The 7,581-nt window shown below is 40.8% G+C and overlaps 1 long non-coding RNA gene across 2 annotated transcripts in view; it reads right to left on the reverse strand.

Moving 5' to 3' along the window:
* Positions 1 to 5,342, reverse strand: part of LOC125632194 (uncharacterized) — a 64,911-nt gene extending 59,569 nt beyond the window's left edge. Inside the window, exons 1-4 of one of the 2 annotated variants that reach the window (XR_012667014.1) lie at positions 5,058 to 5,342; positions 4,830 to 4,935; positions 610 to 755; positions 80 to 175 (exon numbers count right to left, since the gene is read on the reverse strand). This is a non-coding gene — a long non-coding RNA (uncharacterized LOC125632194). Of the gene's footprint in view, positions 1 to 79; positions 176 to 609; positions 756 to 1,093; positions 2,672 to 4,829; positions 4,936 to 5,057 lie in introns of those variants that run through there. The other variant, XR_012667015.1, reaches the window with a different exon arrangement.
* Positions 5,343 to 7,581: the final 2,239 nt, after the last annotated feature.

Consider the following 7,581-nt stretch of genomic DNA (forward strand, 5'->3'; position numbering starts at 1 on the left):
CTGGAGCTGAACATGAATGTCTAGCTCCTGACTGGATCATTCAAAACCCCATTGTGGCAATAGTTGGTTCCATTCATACCTTAATTATCTCTGATCAAGAAAAATCTTTGATGAATTGTCAAGTGATCAGATGCTGAAGATCAAGTTTTCAAATCTAACCACGAATTCTGGATTTCTGTTAAAGGAGAGTACAAAGAATTCAGTGATGAAGCTGTTGGGATAACTGAAAAAAGAAATACAAAATGGAGTCTGTGACATCAGACTTCAGAACCCCATCCTTGTTTACCTGAGGGGCACTGAATCAAAGCTAGCCCCAACTGGTTAGGACTGGATTTTTCCCCACCTTTTGGGCTCTGGACATTCCATCTGTTTTTCCCACCCAAATCCTTGAAGGTTCTATCACCTCAGACTTGCTTGGCATTGCTATTTGGAATGGTCCAATTTTTCCCACCTTAACATCTATAAAAGACTGACTCCTGCCTGGATGCCGGGCTGTCCATCTGAGCAGCCGCCTGTGCGCAGTGCAGTACTGGTCTCATCATGGTTCCGACCATATCGACGAGAGTGACACCTATCTCAAAGACACCAGAGAAGACCTTCAACACTTACCTTATCCTGCTGTTCCATCTCTGGAGGGCTTCTCTTCCACAGAGATCACCATCCATCCGTTGGACTCCTCAGAGTTCCTCCTTGACGACTTTCCACTAGTCCGATAGTTAAGGTCCTGAGCACCACCACCGCACACAATTCAGCACCTAGATTAAGTAGGAAGAAATCCAATCTCTGTTTATAGGGTATTTGGCCAAGGGAGGAATTTATCTGGGTCTGGGCTTTATGTCCCATTAGAAGTCCCTGTCACTGTTGGTTGTAATATGGTTTGTGTTTGTGGTTTTCTCCCTTCCCTATCAATTGTATTCTTATCCCTAATACACCTTTTGCTTTCACCTTACTTGTCTCTTCTTCCTTATACACCACATCGGGGTATTTGTCCACTGGGTGATTAGATACCAGAGAGGGTCATGTCTGCACTTCTGAGAAAAAAGGGTATCCATTTTATTTCCCTCTACCACATCTGATTTATTCTAAGAGTTACCTTTCCCCTCTTTGAGGCAACAAAGCTATGATAGTGCTGCTTTCATTCACTTCCTGTTATCTCGGTGAGTCTGCGTTTTCAGTAATTTCTGTGAAAACTAAACAGAAATCATTTAAACTTGGAAAACAACTTACATCTGGTGCTCTCTGAGATTCAACCAACATTGCACAACCTTGCAATTTGAACCAGGCCCATTCTTCTCTCAAATCTTAGGTTGTGTCTGAATAGGCTCCAAAAAGCCAAAATTTCAAACTGTGTAGTTTAAAAACTTGGCTTAGATTGGATTATATAATTAAACTGTATGTAGTTGAATAAAGTTGCAAACCATCCAAAATCTAGTATCCCTCTTGAATCTAGTGTCCTGGGTCCATAAACACAATAAAAAGAAAAATGTTGTTTGGTTGTTAAGAGCCCCCAAGTCTTAAAATATCTGCAAGGGAGCTGCAGTTCTTAGAAGTTTTGGAACCATCTGAGTAAAGTACAGGGCAGGGTTCAGAGAGAAGAACTAAGTATCTTAGAAACTGGAATTTTATTGCTAGGGTTTTCTTTCATTACAAGAATCTAACTTTTTCTATGAGTAAAATATCCTTTACCAACTCCTTCCTTTCATTATTCTTTTTTTTTTTAAATTTTACTTTCGGTAATATCCCATGCTTCTGACATCTTGTCTCTTACTTCCTCTCCCTTCTTCAAAACTTTAGTTTGGTCCTCTTTGCTATAGTATTCCCTCTCCCATCTTTTTTTTTCACTTTCCGCTTGGTTTTTTTTCTCCAGTCACCCATCAGTTTCCTCTCAGACTTCTATTTCTCAGTTTTGTCCCTCCCATCTCTAGGCTCTAATTGTTTAAGTCCTGGCTTCTCCCATCAATTGTGCAGCAGCAGCTTCCCTATCATCACTTTGTTTTATTTTTAGAGCATAGCCAATCTCTCACAAACTTTGGGGAGGCAGGAATTTACCCAGGAATCCCTCCAACACAGATCTAGCCCAACACCTTAATTAGCATGTACAAAACCTGACAATCATTACGAAGAGCAATCTATCCATGAGGGTTGGATGTAAACCCATGATATATAAAGGAATCTCTGCTTCCTCCCTTGGGGTGATGGACAATTCTTATGTCTGCTGCAGGCTCATAGGGACCACATGATCAAGCTGTTATCTTGTCCTGTTCCCTGACTCCAAACTCAGGCTCTCAACCTCTTGTGTCCCTGCAGAATGAGCACGTCCTTTCTCCTGCAGCCTGTGCATTACCTTCTTGAATGGCATTCCCATCCTCTTATCAGAGGATAGAGGCGGCAGCAGGAAGTAGGGATGGGGTTTCCTGCTAGATCTTTAGCCTACAAGGGATTTGAGGGGTAGAGGTTGACTTCTCTTATCTGTCCATCACCTACCCAGTCAGTGCTCTGAGAGCAAGGTCCCATAGCACTGCTACGCTGTGGAGTGGGAGCTTCACACTGTCCATTAGTGATTTACACTTCTATCTCAGGCTCTTCAGAAAGTTTCTCAGTGTGCTTTAAGAATTCTATGGTTGGAGAATCAGTGAGATGGGGTACATGTTGTTCTCTCTGCACGTACCAGGAAAACTTAAAGCAGTTGATATGAAAATGTTAAGCAGATTGGTACAGGGTGGGATCTTACTATAGTGCTTTTCATCAGTAGATCTCAAAGCACTTTACAAAGGTTACACTTTACAGAATAATTATCCCCATTTTGACAGATGGGGAAACTGAAGCACAGGTAGCAACACGAATAGTCTGCCCAAAACCTTCCTCTATAAGACTTGGTTTTAAGTTGCTTATAATTTTGCCAAATGTTACTTGTTCAAACTGAATTTTTCCATGCTGCTTCTGGTGGATTTTTTTTTTAAATATTTCAGCTAAACCAGTTCTGCTGTTTCTGAGAATGAGATGGTGGGGAGGGGAAAAAAACCACTGTTCTGTCCAAATTAAAAAGTATTTCAAACATGGAAAAACTCTAGTGACTTCATACTTTGGAGGAAAGGATCTGGGAGGGGGAAATGGAGAGGTGGGGAGGGGAGTAGTTTGTCTTGGTTGGTAGAGTGGGCTGTATTTCAATTCTCCCTTGACTCCCCCATCCTTCCAGGCTAAAAATCACCTCCACAGTCCATTCAGCCATTCTGAGGTAGGAAAGCTGGAAGATATTGCACATGCTTTCATTGGGTTGTAGGTAAACAGAGGACTTTGGGGCTGTCAGCACAGCACTTGTCCTGAGCACTATGGACTTTAAAACCACAGCTAAAACAACATTCAAAAAGGAAGTTTATGCTACTTATTTGGCTGGATTTTACAACCTCTTCGCACAGATGTAAATAACTACATCAGTTGCAAGGCAGTGGGGAATCAGGCCCTTAGTCTACACTTCATCCTTAGGGTTGCCTGAAGGTTTTAAGGAAAGGGACATTATGCCCTGATCCTGGAGGGGAAGAAAAAAAAAACACTGGAGGTGAAGGGTCTGCCATGGAGTGCCTCTGAAATCAGTAGGGCTTCACACAAATGCAGGGGACTGCCCACACATCTATCTTTGCAGGATCTGGGCCATTAAGTCTGAATTTGGGAATATTTGTAGATCAGCCCAAGATGTGTGCAGGCTGATTCTCAGTGTTGTAGGCTATGAGGTCATCCCAATTTTTAATAGCTCAGATTCACCTGTCCTTTACACTGATGTAAACCCTAACTTACTCCATTGGCATCATTCCAGATTTTCACTAGTGAAACAGAGGTGAATTGGATCCACTCTCTTTCTCATTTGTTCTGCAACAGCTCTACCACACAGCATTGTACATTTATTACAAATCTATTCTATCTACATTTTAAAACAAAAATTAGATGACAATCACCCATTCTTTGCGTGTCTTGCTAATATCTGTTTGTCAATGTCACTGTAATAATAATGAAAATCATCTTTTATTTCCACAGAAATGTAGGGAGCTTCCATTTTTTGTTTTGATGTGTACGTAGGGCAACAGATACACAATTTATGTAGGGGATCTGTGTATGAGAAATTTGTTGAAGTCCACAGAACCTCTTTGGTAAATTTATTACTTCGGATGAGATTTGCCATTATTTTTTATTCCATGTCTAGTCTTAATTCCCACAGCTGTTAGCTGCTATAATCCATCATTTTCTTGGTAGAAGACATAGGTGCAAAAACAAAACACACATGCACGCCGCCCCCCAAAACTGGTCACTTTGCTTCCAGTTTCTGAATCTTGGAAGGGGGTTATAGGTACTTAAATGTATCAACAGTTTCCACTGGCAACTGCAGCAGAATAGCATGATACCAGTTCTACAGCTGACATGAAATACCATTCCATATGTAAAGCCATGTCTTAAACCCACAAGGGACACTCAAATAAACTTTGTACTTTCTTTTCCTTTTGTCTAACACCAAATGGGTTGCGAAGAAGAGCTGGATGCTTAAAAAAATGCACTTACAATTTTGGATCCAAGCTGTGAGACTACTCATTGGAGACAACTGTTCTCTCATGGGCTAGTCTTGAATAAACAATCGCAGCTCTGTGTGATATTACTTCTTAACCAGATTCTAGCATGGAGCTATTGGCTTGCCATGGTTACTTGCCTTTTAAACCGATGGTGCTTTTTCCTTCCCTTTTGCCAAGATTCCTGCTTACTTGGCAGGGGCTCGTTCTCATTTGAACTTTTGCCCTCTTTTAATCTTCACCAAATTTTAGTCTAAAAGAACCTTTCACAGATACCTTTTGTTGTCCTGAATTTCTATTGCTTGTGAGAACTAACTTGTGGATCTGGTCACTGGAATGAGCTCTTCTTCCTGAGTTACCAGCCCCTGACAACGACAGGCATCTGTGAAAAGATTAGAAAATAAAATCACAACAGCACAAGATGCTATCCCATTCCTGAAATACAATTAACGAGGAAAGAAGGGACGGATATGGACACGGACATGTACACACATATATACACACTTTGCCAGGTCATTCACTAGGAGATTTGCTTATGCTTGTCAGTTCGAGAGGCTGTTCCACTTAATTCATCTGAGGATAACAGTTAAAAAGTTCTCAGAAGCATTGCTCTGTCACCTGGGGGATCCAAGACTGAATCCTTCACTTGTGCTTCCATGTCCTGAGCTAGCAGAACCCGAGGGGAATGAGTATGCTCAGCATGGGGGAAAAGGAGAGTGCTTCTGGTTCCTCTTGAGAAACTCTCCAGACAACCTAGGACTTGAACTGACTGACTGTCAGGAGGGTGAAACACTTCCTCTGCCAGAAAAGGATTGATTGATTTTGATTTTTAGTGTGCTTATTGTCCTAATATGGAGATTTTGGGGGGAGGGGGAAATAAGGGGAAAATGGGTTGGCCATAAAGAATTCCCTCCCCAATCCTGTTCAGTAAATTAAGGGTCTGAATCCTGCTCCCACTGAAGTCAATGGGGATTTTGCCAGTGACTATAGGGAATAGCAGGCCCCTAATTACCTATAAAAACAAGCTTTATTCTCCACCAAACTGACATATTGTGTCTTTTCTGTGTACAGTTGTATATGCATATACATAGATTACATATACGTAAATAATGGAGTCCTCTTTAACCAATATTCACTTATTTAAGAAAACATATTTTCTTGCATTTGTAACATTTCTGACTTTAGTATGAGAAAAGCTATCATTATCCAAAAATCTCTCAGGTTCAGTAAATTGGGGTGAATCATTTTTGTCTAGATTTTTAATATAAAGCAGGAACCTTTTAAAGTTCTCAGGAGCATTAAGACATCTTTACTCTGCACCATCTAGAATGAATCAGAGTAACATCTTTCTGATAAATTCATCATATGTGCTGATTAATCAGACCAGGATTTATTCTTCTAAACTCTCAGAATAATAATATTTTAACTCAAATTTCCCTTTCTTAGACTAAGGCAACCAAAGGACCAGCTCTTCATCATATCATCTGACTGAAATCAGCTCTTTCTTGTCATATGAATATTGCCTACTTTCATTCTTTTCTTTGTTTGACTAATATTTTTTATGAGTTGGAAGGTTTTAAATGAAATCATACAATTAAAACCAAAGAGTCTGCCCTTCTGCACACACATTCATTTATTTAATTTTAAACAGAAACTTTCTTTGCAGTAGCAAAATCAAATTCTAAGATAATGTTTCTAGCAGCAGTATTCTTTCTTGTAAAATTTTATTGGCAATCTACTTCTCTTTCTGTGCTGAAACAGTAAAATGAAAAGAGCGTGTCCCTCTTATTCCGCTAGATTTTAAAAAATAGTATCTTTATTTCCTTTGGCACTCATGCAGAAGACACATTTTTCAGCTCAGCTAAATAATTATCCATCTCCATGATATTTCTTCACATGCAAAGCATCCTGACTGACTGAAAAATCACTAGGTGGTTGTCAGAAGTGTCCTTTATTGGTAAGTATTAGTTATAGCCTGTCTCTCAATCTTCCTGTTTCTGAATTGGGAGCGGACAATTTGTAGAACAGATGAGAAAATGTTAATACACAAGATCTAGCTTTGTCTGTGGTGGGTACTATGCACTTCCTTAAAGGTGCTGAGCACCCTCAATTCCCAATGAAAGCAAGGGCCTTGAGGGTGCTCAGCACTTCTCAGGAGGGCTCAGTACCACACGGGATTAGGTGCTTAGTTAAGGTACACAGCAGCTTTCCTGTGTGAGTGATGCACAGAAAATTACTTCTGGTTGAGTCAAGTTGAAGCTAATCTATTTTACTGTAGGTATTTCTAGAGCACCAGTCACCATAATATCTAATGCCTCTATCCTGCAATGAGCCTTGAGGAGCACAGGGGTCCACTGCATGGAGCTCATTCCAGGACTTGGACCTAAGCAATTTTACAAGGGAGATGTCAGGGATCATCGGATTAAGCAGTGGGAACTATTGTCAAGGGCTCCTCAGTCCATATCAGCCTGGGATGCTGCCAAGATCTCAGTCCCAAAGCAGGCCATGCCTGTGACAAGACAGGAGATGGGGAAGGCAGATGGATAGTAGCACTTTGTTTTGCACTGAAGTAATAAAACTTTACCTTTCTCTTGTGCCTCTCATCTGAGAATCTCAAAATGCTTCACATACATTTTCCGAAAACTCACAACACCACAGAGAGGGAGGTAAATAATACCCCCATTTTAGAGGTGGGAAACTTAGGCACGGCAAAGTTATATAACTTGCACACATTCGCTAAGTGACTCAGACAGAGCTTGGTGGACTTAACACATCTCCTGCAGTTCTAGTATGCTCCCTTGTTTATCCTGCTAGAACTGCTCCTTTTGGATCACCAAGGTCCTGCTCCAAGTCTTGACTTGAAGCGCACAAAACAGATCCTTCCACCACCAAATAAGGACTCTACTAATTGATTAAATCCACTTGAATGCCTGGCAACTGACTGATAGACAAAACTAACATGAAATTATGTATTGCAAAAGGGCAGCTGAAGGTCAAACCTTATCCAGGTGCTGCTGCACAGATGGAG

Source organism: Caretta caretta, chromosome 2 (assembly GCF_965140235.1).
Source record: "Caretta caretta isolate rCarCar2 chromosome 2, rCarCar1.hap1, whole genome shotgun sequence".
Taxonomy (NCBI): domain Eukaryota; kingdom Metazoa; phylum Chordata; order Testudines; family Cheloniidae; genus Caretta; species Caretta caretta.